The sequence below is a fragment of the Podarcis filfolensis genome (assembly GCF_964270895.1).
Source record: "Podarcis filfolensis genome assembly, chromosome: 8".
Classification (NCBI taxonomy): Eukaryota; Metazoa; Chordata; class Lepidosauria; order Squamata; family Lacertidae; genus Podarcis; species Podarcis filfolensis.
In genome coordinates this window covers 70,454,903-70,469,879 of record NC_139611.1, presented here as the reverse complement: position 1 = coordinate 70,469,879, position 14,977 = coordinate 70,454,903, and the positions used below count along the sequence as shown (strand labels likewise).

Sequence of the window (14,977 nt, the reverse complement as noted above, 5' to 3'; positions counted from 1 at the left end):
TGGAAGGTTTATCAAAAGAGGAAAGTCTTCAACAAGTGCCTAAAAGTCGATAGAGATGGCATTTATCTAATATATAATTGGAGGGCATTCCAAAGTGTAGGTCTCACCACACTCAAGGTCTGATTCTGACAATTCTATGATACATTTTTCTTAATAAAGGAGATGCATGTTGCTGGGGGAATGCTGACTTTTTACTAGCAAATAATAAAATATTGCTGTATGAGTACTAGGATAATTCATTTCTCTGCAACAAATGTACTGTTAGTGGTGGAGGGGTGTTTAGATCCTATGTAACAATTGTACATTTATTACACAATAAAATGGTTATCTAGAAAAGCCCAGCCTCTTATTCATTCCCCGTTTCTCACATTTCTGCTAGTGCATTGATTAGTGGTGTGAACAGGTGGCTCTTTGCACTCTAGTTTCTACCTGTTCTGGGCCTTGATTCCCTTTTCCCGGCATTATTGCGTGTCAAAGCCTTTCCATGGCCCTGTTTGCATCTGCAGCTTCCAGCGGTTGCAGGAAATTAGGTTCCAGCTGGAGGCAAAAGATGAAGAATGAATAACAGGAAACAGGTTTTGGGCCTGTGGGCTTCCTGTTCTACTACGTCATAATGCATTAATGAGGGCTGTGAAATGCATGACCATAGTTGGGCAAGTCAGTCCTTTAAATGCAAAGTGGAGCCTTGGATTACAACAGATCCACCCAATTCCAGCCATGTGAAAGTCCATCACTCAGCTTCACTTAGGGGCATAAAGGCCATATAATGGTCAATTGAAGGTGTGAAGTCTCCTAACATCTCAGCTTTATACTGTAGATCATCTTCCAGAAGTGGCTATAGGGTGAGGCTGCCCCCTAGTGACAGAATCACCATCCTTATTTCACATATACACTCACTGAGCCTGAACTGGCAGGAAATGACCAGGAATGAGACCTTGGAGTTGCAGTGGATAGCTCAATGAAGGTGTTGACCCAGGATGTGGCAGCTGTGAAAAAAAATGCAAATTCCCATCTAGAGATCACTAGGAAAGCAACTGAAGCTGAATTTTGGAAGATTTAGGATTTGGGGGCGGGCGGAGTACTTATTCACACAGTGCATAGTTCAACTATGAAACTCACTCCTATAGGAAGCACTGGTGGCCACTTTGGATGGCTTTAAGATAGGAGTTACAGATAGGTAGCCGTGTTGGTCTGCCATAGTCAAAACAAAAAAAAAAATTTCCTTCCAGTAGCACCTTAAAGACCAACTAAGTTAGTTCTTGGTATGAGCTTTCGTGTGCATGCACACGAAAGCTCATACCAAGAACTAACTTAGTTGGTCTTTAAGGTGCTACTGGAAGGAAATTTTTTTTTTGTTTGTTTTAAGATAGGAAACATCATGGAGGCTGTATTAGAGTGAGTGGGTGGGGCTGCAATTAACAATGGGCAGGCCCCAATCCAAAAGACAGTGGGGCCAGAGCTAACAGTGGGCTAGCCATATACTTCTTATCCCTTTTTTCTTTCTCCCCATCTCTTCCACACATTTATTTTTTTCCTCAGGGAGCAGAAACATAGAATTGTAGAGTTGGAAGGAATCCTGAGGATTATCATCTAGTCCAGCCCCCCTGCAATGCAGGAAAATGCAGCTGCCCCCAAGGGGGATTGAACCTGCCACCTTGGCATTATCAGCACCATGCTCTAACCAACTGAGCTAACCAGGTTGGTTGACAGCTTAGAACAGGGAAACACCTGCCTCCATTATCAGCCTTGTGTCATACATTAAGAGCTCTGAGGAGCCTCCTCTGGAAGTCCCCACCAGCTTAAATGTAACAGAACAAGAGGGCCTTATTGGTGGTAGTGCCCTAGCTGTGGAGTTCTTGCTCACTTTGCTATCTTTTGCTACATCTGCACCATACATTTAAAGCAGCATTTTACCACTTTAAGCAGAAATGACTTTCCACAAAATATCCTGGGAACCATAGATTGTTAAGGGCGCTGAGAATTCTTACGAGATCACTGTTCCCCACACTGAGTGGTATAATGGTGCTTAAAATTTATGGTGCGGATGTGGCCTTTTTGACAACAAGCAAAATGCCTATTATTATTTTTTGCAAACCCTTTAACAGTTTCACTCCCTTGGAAGTTTTTTTATGCTGCATATATTGTGGAGTTTTAATATTGTTGTTGTTTCCTCATCAATCATGATTAAATATTTAAGTTCCTTATTTATTTACCTCCCTTCATCCAAGATCTCAGGGTGGTTGACAGCATAAAAATACAAAATAAAAATAAGAACAAGAACAAGACAAACCCATGACCCCACCTCCCACAAAAACATTTAAGAGGACATAGAATGTTAATCAGCTGAAGGCCTGATTGAATAGGAACATTTTCACCTGACACTTAAAGATGTATAACGAAGGTGCTGGGTGATCCTCCCTGGGGAGAGCATTCCACAAATGGGGAGTTACTGCAATAGAGGCCTGTTCTCCTGTTGCCATCCTCCTGACCTCTTATTGAGGAGGCACACAAAGGGCCTCCAATGAGGATTGCAGGTTCTGGGTTGGTTCACATGGGGATACATAGTCTTTGAGGTATTGCAGTCATGAACAGTTTAAGACTTTCTAGGACAAGACCAGCACTTTGGGCCAGGAAACCATTTGGAAGCCAGTGCAGTTAGGCCAGGATCAGTGTAATATGTTCAAACTGTCATGCCCTGGTGAGCAACCTAGCAGAGGAATTCTACACTAGCTGAATTTTCTGAACCATCATCAGAAGCTGCTACATGTATAATGCATTGCTAGAAATTACCACAGCATAGATGATAGAAGCTGAAGCTGGGCTATCCCTGTCCAGATAGGGGCACAGTTCGGCCACCAGCTGAAACTGATGGAAGGCATTTCGCGCAACTGAGGTGACCTAAGCCTCAAGCAACAGCAAAGCATCTAGAAGTACCCCCAAGTGATGTACCTGCTCCTTCAGAGGGAGTGTAACCCCATAAGAGCAGGTCACCTCCCATCCATCTGGTCTAGGAAACCACCCACTAACAGTGCCTCAGTCTTCTCTTGATTGAGCTTCCGTTGTTGGCTCCCATCCAGTCTTTTACTGAGGAAAGACAATGGTCCAGCACATCCACTGCTGCACCTGCAAGTATAAAGAAGAAGCAGAGCTATGTGTCATCAGTATATTGCTAACAGCGTACTCCAAAATTCCAGATAACCCCACTCAGCTGTTTCATGTTGGTGTTAAATAGCATAAGGGATTAAATAAAACCATGAGGAACCCCACATTGAAGGGCCAAAGAGCAGTCCCCAAACATCACCCTCTGGAAACGATCATCCAAGTAGGACCTGAACCAATGCAAAGCGGTGCCACCCACCTCTAACTCAGACATTTGCTCCAGAAGGATACCATGGTCGATGGTATAAAAAGCCACTGATAGGTGAAGAAGAATTAACAAGGACAAATTTTCTCTGTCTCCCAACAGAGGTCATCAACACACAGGGCAACCAAGAGCCGTCCGAAAACACACAGGATCCATTAGCATCTGAGGACAGACCATCTTAATAGGTCCCCCTATCTCTGCATAGGAGGAAAGGTGCTGAAAGCCTAAATTTCAACAGGAAGCGATTGGACCATGATAAGGAGCTGGTGTCAACATTCCAAACTTTCAGATCAACTTCTTCCTGTGCAGCTGAGAAAACAAGATCCAAAGTGTGGCCTGCCACATGTGTTGAGCCAGCGATATGCTATGACAGCCCCATGGTTGTCACGGCAATCTTGGAGTTTTGAGCCACCCCAGACACGTGACATGTGAACTACCTCAACATTCTGTCTAAATTATTTTCTAAATTTCACTAAGAACTCATGGCCTAAACCAGGACTGTGAAAACTTCCGTTCATAGGCCTAATTAAATATGCTCTATATATAATAATATCTGTGGCATCACCTGATACCCATGACATGATATAAAGTTGTTCTCAGGTCAAACGGGGATCTGTAGGCACTTTGAGGACCCAACCACCAGCTGATCAGTCTGTGCTTGCACTATGGGATTAGCTGCACTGGGAACTCCCTAGTGCAGCAGAGCGAACTGGAGGAAGTGGCTGGAAGGCATGTTGCTGGAGGAAGTTCTTTGCAGAAACTTCAAAGCAGTGGTTATATGTGATGTGACATTTTCATGTTTGCATGCACACTACATTCAACAACGCTTGGTTGAAACTTTCCAATACGATATGTAACACAGAAAAACTATGGCAATATCAGATGGAGAAAGAATAAAAATTCCATTTTCAAATTAAGTCATACCACTGGGACTATTTATTCAGAAAACAGGCCATGTCTGTTGCAGCCACCCAATTAATCCCTGGAAGCTCCTGAAGCAGGACCAAAACACATATTTGGGCAGCCTCATCCAAGATACCATACATAATATCCCAACAGAAGTAGAGATGAATTATTATTATTATTATTATTATTATTATTATTATTATTATTAGAAACAGAATGGAAACAAATAACTTGAAGATATGCAGTAGATGCAAAGTACAGTACGCACAAAAATCTTAATTATGTACGATTGGGGGGGGGGGAGAGAGCTATGGAAAAAGCTAGTAAGAAGCAGGACAGGTAGCCAAAGCAGGACTAGATCACACTAGATTGCTGTAAGGATTTTAAGTAAACTGGGGGAGGGAGATAAGAGGCGGGAGAACTCAGAAAACTGATAACACCCTCAACTACAGCTGTTAGGAAGCTACGGCGAAAGGGGACATAACGTGGGTGAAAACTGAGGCAAGGAAAAGAGAGAGTCCGCGGAAGCAGGGAGGGATGTCATGGATTACGTTAAAAGAAGCCCCCGCTCCGTTCCCGTTTAACCGACTGCTCCTCTTTCTCCTTCAATTCCGGCGCTGCCACAAAAAGAGGCGGTGGGAGCGCGCCGAAAACACCAGCATCCGGAAGCGGGCGCGGAGAAAGCCCGAGCGCGCTGGGCTGGGCGGAGAAGGGAGGGAGCCCCCCGAGAAGAGCGACGGCCATCGGGTCCCGGAACCCGAACCTCCCGCGAAGCCAGAAGAAACGGGAAGCGGCGTCGGCGGAGCCTCCCAACAGGGACGGTCCCTCGGCCCCGCCTCCCCAGCGCCAGGCAACGGCTCGCCGCCGCCGCCCCCTGCGCCTCAGCCTCCTCCTCCTCCTCCGCGGGGCCCCGGCGCCCCAAACCTCCTCCAGCGGCCGAGCCTGACCCTCCCCCCCTCCAACCGTCCCGCGCGCGCGCCCTCCTCCGCCCCCCCCAAATAACCGCCCTCGCGCCAGGCCCGCCCCGCTCACCTGACAGAAGTCCCGGCAATAGGCGCCCGACGAGCCCTCGCCCACCCCCTGCTCGCTGAGCTCCGCCTGCAGCTGCCGGAGCCGAGAGCTGAGGCCGGCGGCCAGCCGGGGCATCTCTGGCTGCAGGGCCGCGTCAGCCTCGGCGTCCGCCATCTGCACCCGGCCCCACCGCGCGTAGGCAACGAATCACGTGACCCCGCAGCCGCTGACCACATCGGCGGGGGACGGGCCCACGTGACCCGACGGCCCCGCCCACTCCCGGCTCCTGCGCATGCTGCCGCCCTTCGGCGGGGGGAAGGAGGCCGCCAAAGACAGGTTCCCATTGGGCGCTCGGCCCATCGCCGCTCGGGCGATGACGCAAATGCATCGCGCTGCTGGAGCTGGGTTCCTCCCTCCCGCCCCATTTCCCAGCGCTGCCCAATGGGAAGGAGGGGCGGAGCTACGCTGGGGCGGAGGCGGGGAAGGAAGGGAAGCTTCCGGCGTGGAGCTGCAGCAAGAAGGGCGAATGCGATCCGCAGATTTTACAGTACTCTGGAGAGACTTGTTTATTCGCTCGTTATAGGATTAATGTTGGTTTTCCTTCCTAGTTAGAGTTTTTTTTATTTAAAAAAAGTTTTTATTTGTCATAGAAAATTGGAAATGTTTTGCTTTTCAATTAAAAAGGAAGCTTTTAAATTTTGGTACATTACAGCATTCAGACCTCTCTCTTTTTCTACCTAGTTTTAACTATTTGGATTTTTTGTTTCATACTCTTTTCTAACCGCTTCTATGTACCTTCATTATAGACATACATTAGAGGAAGGGCAGTTTAGAAATGGAGTGAATAAACAACAAATACCTTCACATCATCTTGTGTAGGCTCAGCAGAGACTCTGACCAGTCATTTTGAGCTTCATGTTATTACTGCCCCTTTATATGCTAACCTAGCTGGTTCTAGGAGAGTTAAGCATTTTGGGGGGAAACTGACACAAAAATTAAGAGTAGCAATGACACAGGAATTAAGAGTAGGGAGACGCCACAATTTGTACGCAGTCTTGTTGAAGCACATGATACATCAGCACCCAGTTTACAGCACACTTTGGCGTATATAAAGTATACATTTCATTCCCTCCCTCCCCTTCCTATAAGTGCTGATTGTTGTTCATACAAAATACCTTTTACTTTGATCACCAATCCAAGCAATAGATAGGAGGGTGGGAAATGTACATCCTTTGTCATTCTCACCTCATTTATCATGGAGTGAGTTCTAGGCATGGTGCTATTTCTGACCTTGGCAGGTAAGAGCTGTTGCTTACACACGTGCCAATAATGTGTGCTTATGGGCAGTGAGCTAACCATTCATATGTCATTCTGAAGGAGGAGAGGACAGGTTAGGATAACCTAAAACCTGTGTAGTCACCCCCCCAACCAGGCCTCAAGCCTTTTCAAAATTACTTTCTCAGTAGCTAAAAGCATTAGCTAAGCATTTGCTCTGCTGTAACAAAGGTAGCTGAGAAGAACAATGCGTTGTGCTTCCCAGGCTTTAGTTGACCTTGCCAGCAGCACATCCAACTTGCAACTTTCTCCGGGAACAGCACCAGTAGAACAAGAGAGAGAAACAATTCTATGCAAGCTCAGGAGATTGGGAGGGAAGGGGGACTTGAAAGAATGGATAAAAAACTGCATGTAAAAATGTTTTCAGTTTTTGCTAGCTTGTGAGTTATCACACTTGCTCCTTCTGCTACCTGGAAGGTAGAATAAATAGCTCTTTCTCTATTTAACCCTTCGGTGTCTGTTGACTCCTCCTTCCCTTCCCCGGGCGCAATGCTCTTTCCACCCGTGAAAAAGGCCTAAAAAGACTACAATTCATATATAGGTGAAGCATAAGGTGTTTTATTTTTGTGTTGCATTAAACACCTAATGACCCATTGCAATACAATTTTAATTTAACTCAGCAGAGCACAATGACTCCCTAAAGAATTACTTGCTTTTATTTGAATGGGTTCCCATCCTTTGCAAAGTGCGTAAGATCTTTTTCGGCCATGTAAAATACGAGTACAACTTTCAGATGTTTCAGTGCCCTACCATAACAAAGATGATTTTGAGCAGGTGATCTGTGTGCCTGTTCAGTCTGCTGTGCAGAGATTGTGGTGGTGCAATTTCAAGACACGTATTCTTGTAACCACATTTAGATACACAGCTCTTCATACAGAGCAGGATGGTGAACCTGCATGTTGCTGGATGGTATCACAGCAAGGGAAGATGGAAGTTGTGGTTTAGGGTGTCAGAAAATCCAGTGAGAAATGAAAATAGGAGAAGTTGCTGCATTTCACAGAGTTGTCAGAGACCTGGAACAAAAACCATGCAAGCAAATTGGAGTCATATTTGTTATCTTTATTTTAGTCCTCAAACATCACAAAAAAACTGCATAATTTCCTGCACTGTTTTTGACATTTTCCTTCCACTGAAATGTATTAAAATTGATCAGAACCCGGAGATCCAAGGAAATGTATTCTAATAGCAGCCAACACCTTGGGATCTGTCTCAGAACAGCCCTGAAAAGGCCAGAATAATGTATTTATATGCTTACCACTTTACGATTACACATCATGAAGTGGGACTGAGGCAATCAAAAGCTTTTGCCCGAATAAATTGGTTAAGTCGTTAACTCGTTGCATTCCAAATATGTTTATCTCAATGTGATGTACAAAGTATAATAAAAACAACTAAAAAACAGTTTTAAAAAGCACAAAAATAACCAGAGATGGATTTTAAAATTCTATGTTGGACAATAAAACACTATGTTAGACTAAAATAACTATATATCTGCTCAACCCAGATCAAAACATTTTAACATGGGAGTTTAAGAGAAAGGAGTTGCCGGGCCAAATCTACTGCTTCAGTCAATGGCACCAACTGCATCACACTGGCTAGGGGGTCCAATATTGCTTCTTAAACTGTCATTACTTTAACATCTACCTCTCCATCAAACATAGCTTCTTGTTTAACTTGCAGGATTCCCTCTGAGTTTGTAGATTCTTGCTTAACCTGCTGGATTGCCTCTGAATTTGTAGATCCAGAAGGCAAATTAAGACTCTCATGTAGGCAGGCGGGGTCTTTTTGTTCAAACACTTCCAAATCTGAAAGGCAGGTAAGACTGTCCCCAGAAACATTTTCCTCCTGCTTAATCTGTACCTTCTTAATTTGACCATTTGTAATATGCATTGACATGTGATCCGTAAACTCTGTTTCGAAATAGTAGAATTTTTTACAGCCACTAAAGTTGCATGCATAGGAAGCATCCCTAAAATGCTGGGCTTCGTGGTGGTAGAGCTGCCCCAAGTCACTGAAAACAATGTTACAGCCACTGAGCTCACATTTATAACGCAGATTGTCGTGTTGCTGTTTGTGATGGAGCAGCTCATTCACTGATCCAAACCTAGCATAGCAGCCCACTGACACACACATGTACGGCTGAGGGCCACTGTGAACATGTTCATGCTCCTGTAGATGGAAAGCCGAAACAAAATGCCGCCTGCAGTATGAACACCTCTCTCTCCTGTTTTTCATGTCCATGTAGTGCATTGCATTTTGATCATTTTCGTGTTCTGCTTTCAAGTGGACACTTAAGTACTTGAACTGCTTATACACCTTGGAGCAATCCGTGCCTGGGCATGGGTACAGGTCCCTGTCCTGCAAGTGGCAGTTTTCTAGCTTACTAAACGTGATGTAATCCTGCGTGTCAGTTCTGGGTTGTTCTCCAAGAGCCACAGAAGCAATTCTGGCTAGACTGCTCATCGCCAGCCTCTCTTTCTTCAACAGCAACTTCTTCTTACCACGGTATTTCCTACTCGGAGGCATTTTTACATGTTCCATCACATGCTTCACAAAGACATCCTTCTTCTTGAACTTTTTTATACACACTGGGCATGTATAAATGCCATCTTCCATATGCATCTTAGAATGGTGAAGTATTCTGGCCTCTATACATTCCTTTTTGCAAATAGCACAGAAAAATTTGTACTGAAGCCATCTCTGGTACCTTTCTGAGGACCCAATGGGCTTTTTAACTCTCACTTTAGGCTGATTTATTGTATCTTGACCTTCAGAATTATTATCTTCACTATCACTTAGGAAAACATCTAGCATAGCAGTTTCATTGAAAGACATCTTCCTGCAACTCAGATCATCCCCTGAATCAGAAACTTCTTTTCTTCTACAGTGTGGCTTCAGAGTTTTCCAGTCCCAAAATTCTGGATCAAATGGCCAATACACCTTTAAAGCCAACAGCAGCTCACAACACAAAGAGTTTTTTCCATCCAATTTTTTATCTTGTTGCAGGTAATGCTCTTCTAGTAGACTGTATCTTTCCTCGCTTGGCTCAAGTAAGTAGTCAGTGAGCTGACATGCTCTTCTTACTTTGAAGTCTTCTGGCAGAAGGCATGCAATTGTTTTGCATACAGAGGTCTTCATGTCATCATTTTCATTTGATCAGAGCTGCAGGGCTCTCACACATAACAAAACAGACACAATAAGGCCTGCTTCTTCTGCCTATAGGAAAGAAGAAAGCTCAAGTCAGATCTTAATTTAGCCCCCAGAGATCTCTCTTAAAGACAAAAGGGAGAAAAATGAAAAAACTGGACAGGATATCTGAGTAAGATGCTCTTTCTTCAGATTTCTAGACATTTCATAGAATTGTAGAATTGGAAGGGACCATGAGGGTCATCTAGTCCAACCCCCTGCAATGCAAGAATCTTTTGCCCAATGTGAGGCTTGATCCCACAGCCCTAAGAGTCTCATGCTCCACTGACTGAGCTATTCCTCTCAATCCAGAAGCGATTGCAGCAGATTTGGGGAACCCATGGCCCTTCAAATGTTGCTGGACTCCAATTCCCATTAACCCCAGCAAGCATGGCCAATGGCCAGGGATGGTGAGACTTGTAATTCAGAAACATCAAAATGGCCACATGTTCCCCACGCCTGAATTAGAGGGTTATATATAGATACATACTCTGGCATTTCATATTTCAACCTTATTTCATGTTCTAAGCCAAACCAGGTATTCTAGAGATAAAATGGAGAGATAAAAGCATAAAAACAACTCTGCTGAGTCAGATCCAAGGCTCATCTAGTTCAGCATCCTATTTTCACTGATTTCTGTTTAACAAACCCACTCCACCTCTCTTTAATTGTTTTCTCAATGATGAACACATGAGTAACATTCATCTTACAGAAGGAAAACCCTGATCCTAAACCTCTGCTGCTTTGAGGAATATCTTTGGGCGAAGAAAAGGCTAAGAAGTAAACCCTACACAAATCCGGAGTGGAGTCCCTAAAACAGTTGGATGGAGCCATCCAAGCTGGTGCCAAACTTATTGCGCTGCTTTCCGTTGAAGCACATCAGCAAGGCAGAGAAGGGGGTGTTGCTAATGCAATGGTTTGATTTCAACCCTGGAAGAACACTGCATTGTCTCTGGAGATAGATGGGTGCCAACAACAACAACCTAGAGGTTGCTTCTAGCATATGTAGTCTGTCAATGACATGTTGCAAAAATATTATAGACAAATTCTATACCTTCTTTTGTATCTTCTATTCAAAAATGTGACTCTTTGCTGCTTAGTTTATTCATTATCCCACAGGGAGAGGCACAGATGTCTTGCTATATGTCAGGCAGTGGTAGATTCCCTGTGATTCAGCTCCACACTTCCCTAGCGAACAGGAGACTAAGGCAGTGTTCTGTTGCTTAGACAACCCATAGGTTGCTAAGTTGCAACTGTTAGTACCTATTTTTTCTTAAAGGGCTAGATGTTCTGAATAAGTGCTCACTAGGGAAAGCAAGCTCTGGCACTCAGGTTCCAATCCCCTGCCGTTTGCATACGCAACCTTCCCATGATTTTAAAAAGAAAGATGATGCCCTACCTGTAGATTATGGTATAATGCACAGCTGAATCATGAATTACTATAAGATTCAAGGAGTGTCTCTCGCTGTTGTATTACAATCAAAGAACAGGGTGCAGCTTCCAAAGTCACCTAGGCTAACCCCTCTTCAAATCTTCACAATGACATGTTGCACAACTTCTATGGACTGGATCACTTCCAACCATCACTTCTATTTTATAATAATTTCTATTAAATTTTCAATTTTACATTTCGAAACAATCATTTTACAAACTTTAAAATATCCAATGACTTCCCTTCTTTTCCTTCATTTTACATATCATGCATTCCCGCATATTTTCCATGCAAATCAGTTTCCCACTTTTACATCCATCAAAAATTATTTACTCTGTTGAATTTATCTTAGTGCTGCCAGTGTTTTCAGCTTTATAGTTATTTTCCATATATTCAATAAATGTTTTCCACTCTTCTTTAAATATATGTTCTTCTTGCTCTCTTATTCTATTTGTTAAATCTGCAAGTTCTGCATATTCTGTCAACTTAAGTTACCACTCCTCTTTAGCTGGGACCTCATTCACTTTCCATTTTGGGGCTAACAAAACATGGGCGCAGTTGTTGCATAAAAAAATAATATTTTCTGACACCTAGGAATTTCTGCCTGGGTTATTCCAAACCTCCAACAATCACTTCTTAAACCACAGTAATTGAGCAACAACCTCACAGCAACAATGCACACACATCATTCATTTTGAAGAGAAAGGCTGCTATTTTAAGTACAGCAGCTTAACACCATCATATGTCACTAAGTAAACTGTGACTAATTGTCATGTATCTAAGGTGCTCTTTTACAGCAATTTCCCGTGCATGTGTTAAATCAAAGAATCATAGTAGAGTTGGAAGGGACCATGAGGGTCATCTAGTCCAACCCCTTGCAATGCAGGAATCTTTTGCCCAATGTAAGGCTTGAACCCACAACCATGAAATTAAGTGACTACCTGTAGCCTTTTCAGGCCTTGCCCATGGATTGGAAGAGCATTGCGCCCGGGAGAGGAAAGTGGGAATCAAGCAGACACTGAAGGGTTGATTCAGAGAAAGAGCTTTATTGCTACCATCCGGAGCAACCATGATAACTCACAAGCTTAGCACAAATTTTACGGTCATTTGCACAGAGCATATATTCCCTCCAGTTCCCTCCCCCTTCTCCCCCTCCTCAGGAGTCTTGCCTCATGAGTTTCCCTGAGCATGAACAGAAAGCTCCTGTCTTGAGACTCTTGGCGCCCTTCCCAGGAAAAAGGGGGCCTTGCGTGTCAGCGTGTCCAAGATTTGTTGCAACTGGGTAAGATAAGACTCAGTTCCCAGGCCTGCTTATGCATTAGCTTTTTGAAGCTTTCTTGTACTGATAAAAATAACGTTTTGCTTATGCAGCAGCATCTTGTGAGAAAGCAGAGAAAAGCTGAAGCTGTGGATTTTTAGAAGAGAGAAAGGGGAAATTTAGTTTTGAGGCCTGGGGTGAAGTCTTGAGGCCTGGGATGACTTCGGCGTAACTTCACAGACAGGATTTGGGTATCCTGTCCCTTCATTCCGACTAAGTCATGTTAGTATACGTTTTTCAGTGTTCTCCTCCTATTTTTCCTATTTCTATTAGTCACAGGTGCCCTGTACACTTTGCCTAGGGGCAGGACTTGCAGAATTGAACTGTAGAATTTGATCACTACAGCCTTTCCCCCAGCTTTGCTCCCACTCATCCCCAACCAGAATGACCAGCAGTCAGGTGTGGTGGCAGTTGTAGTCCAAAAAATCAGGACAGCACAAGGCTGAGAAAGCAGATTTTAAAAGTCACATAACAAATGCTCGACAAGTACAGCACTGTTGCTTTAAAGTTTGGGATCACAAGCCCAGCTAGTTCACATAGCTAGCCAAGGATAAGCCATTAACAAAGGTACTGATTGCTGGTCATTAGCACAACAAAGACAGAGACTCCTGGATCCGTGCAAAGCAGGGGTTGCCAAGGTGACGGGGTAGGGGAGTGATGTCACAGTAAAAAATGTGCAGGTTTGTGGAAGGGGGGGGTAGCGGATAGAAGGGGAGGTGTTGGGTTTAGTGAGGTGTGTTGGAGGACGGGTGGGCAACAAAGACCATACCTCCATGAGCTGCTGGGCAGAGCAAATGACTAACTGCTGCTTTAGGCTTAAGCTATGGCAAAAGCCATGAGAGATACTCTTGGGATATAATGCTCTGCACCTCCTTCACTGCAGACTTCCAGGTGTAAATATGTTAAATAAACCTTTAAAGGCACTAGCCTCTGTTGTACCTCGAGCTTCCCAACAACCATTGGTGAGTGTCTAGAACCCCCTGGAATCTCAGTGCACATTTTAGCAGAGATTGTGGGGTGGGGTGCAACCTTCCTAACCGTATTTACAAAACAGCAAAAGGTTTCCAACCCATCCTGCATATTCTCAGCCATAGAAGTTTTAATGCAACACCCCTGTCCCCTGCACACAGGAAACGTGGGCCTCCTCATATCTTGATGCTATTAGAACAGAGACCTAACAAAAGGCTACAGGGACGTACCAAAGTTCCTCCAGGCCCCCTAACTTCCGATGCAGGCATATTGGTTTAAAAAGGAAAAACACTAAGAAAGATTAATTCCTCCTAAACTAAGCATGGACTGACTGATTCATACACTCAACCAGCCCACCCGTGGCCCCCAGCCTCAAATAAAAGTTCACTTCCGATTTAAAGAAAGCCCACATTCCTCCTGATGGGAGAGACGCGCGTCCCACAAGCTCGCAGGAGCCCTCATCCTGAGATCAGAGTTTACTTTTGTTTTAAAGCGACCCTCCTGTTTTAAAAGAAAGCCGACTTCCTGCAGGGTAGGGACCCTTCCCCACCAGCGGCCCCGGTTTCTCACGAGGCTGGGTTCAAGAGGGTCTGTCTGGGAGGGAGAACGTAAGTAGGAAAAGGAAGAAACGGAAGGCACTCTCCCCACCTCCCCAAAAAGTCCCAATGAAAAGGAGAGCTGCCTTCCCTTCTCAGCCCTGCACACCTCTTTTTCTTTTGGAAGACAAGAGGGACGAGAAAACCCTATTCCACCCCTGGGGAAGCTTGGCTGCCATGCAACAACCACCCCCGGGGACAGGGGAGTCCCTCAGGCTGCTGAGAAGGGGAAGCCCCGCAACCCGCCCCCGGTGGGCACAACGGGACTTGCTTCCGAGTAAACCTGCCCAGGCTTGTCTGCCAGTCAGTCAAACACTCACCGTTCCTGGTCGGTCTGTTGGGCTGCCTGCCGAGGGAGAGAGAGGCGGAGGCGGAATGGGAAGGGAGGAGAGGGAAGAGAAAGCAGAGCTCCGAGTCCCCCCATTGAAAGCTGAGACAATCGCGCGCCGGCCGGGGGCCGGTCGGCTTAAAAAAAAAACAACCCGAATCTGCGCCTGCGTATTTGCGTTCTCCCTCCACAACCCATACATAAAAAGGAATAGGAAGGATACCAGCCAACCGTAGCTGGGGCTCTCGTGACGTCCCCGACGGCCAGCGGGAGTTGATTGGCGGCCGCGGGGAAAAAGGGGAGCGGGGCTAGAACCGAAGCCGAGGGGCGGGGCGAATAAAGTAATGAAGAGCGAAGGCGGGAAGAGAGGGAGGCAGTCTATCAGATCTATCAGATCAGCGTTCCAGCCACACAGCGCATCACGTAAAGTTTTATATATATAAAGTTTTTTATATATATAGAATAGAACTGGGCTGAAAAAACTTTATATATATTCTGGGCCTGTGAATAAACAAGAGCTGTTTGAAGGATC

General features: G+C 45.0%; 1 protein-coding gene and 1 long non-coding RNA gene across 3 annotated transcripts in view; both read right to left on the bottom strand.

Annotated features, from left to right (window-relative positions):
• LOC310768860 (beta-1,4-galactosyltransferase 3-like) overlaps nucleotides 1–5,487 on the bottom strand; it is a 37,647-nt gene extending 32,160 nt beyond the window's left edge. Inside the window, exons 1-2 of the mRNA XM_083627732.1 lie at nucleotides 5,303–5,487; nucleotides 2,950–3,123 (exon numbers count right to left, since the gene is read on the bottom strand). The gene's annotated coding sequence lies outside the window, so the exon portion shown is untranslated. The remainder of the gene's footprint in view (nucleotides 1–2,949; nucleotides 3,124–5,302) is intronic.
• A 2,167-nt stretch (nucleotides 5,488–7,654) lies between these two features.
• Nucleotides 7,655–14,890, bottom strand: LOC310769144. Of its 2 annotated transcripts, XR_014551440.1 has the most exons (3): nucleotides 14,438–14,890; nucleotides 10,857–11,391; nucleotides 7,655–9,832 (listed from the first exon to the last, which is right to left on the bottom strand). It is a non-coding gene; the product is annotated as an uncharacterized lncRNA (long non-coding RNA). The 2 variants fall into 2 exon arrangements; XR_014551441.1 differs by lacking the exon at nucleotides 10,857–11,391.
• Nucleotides 14,891–14,977: the final 87 nt, after the last annotated feature.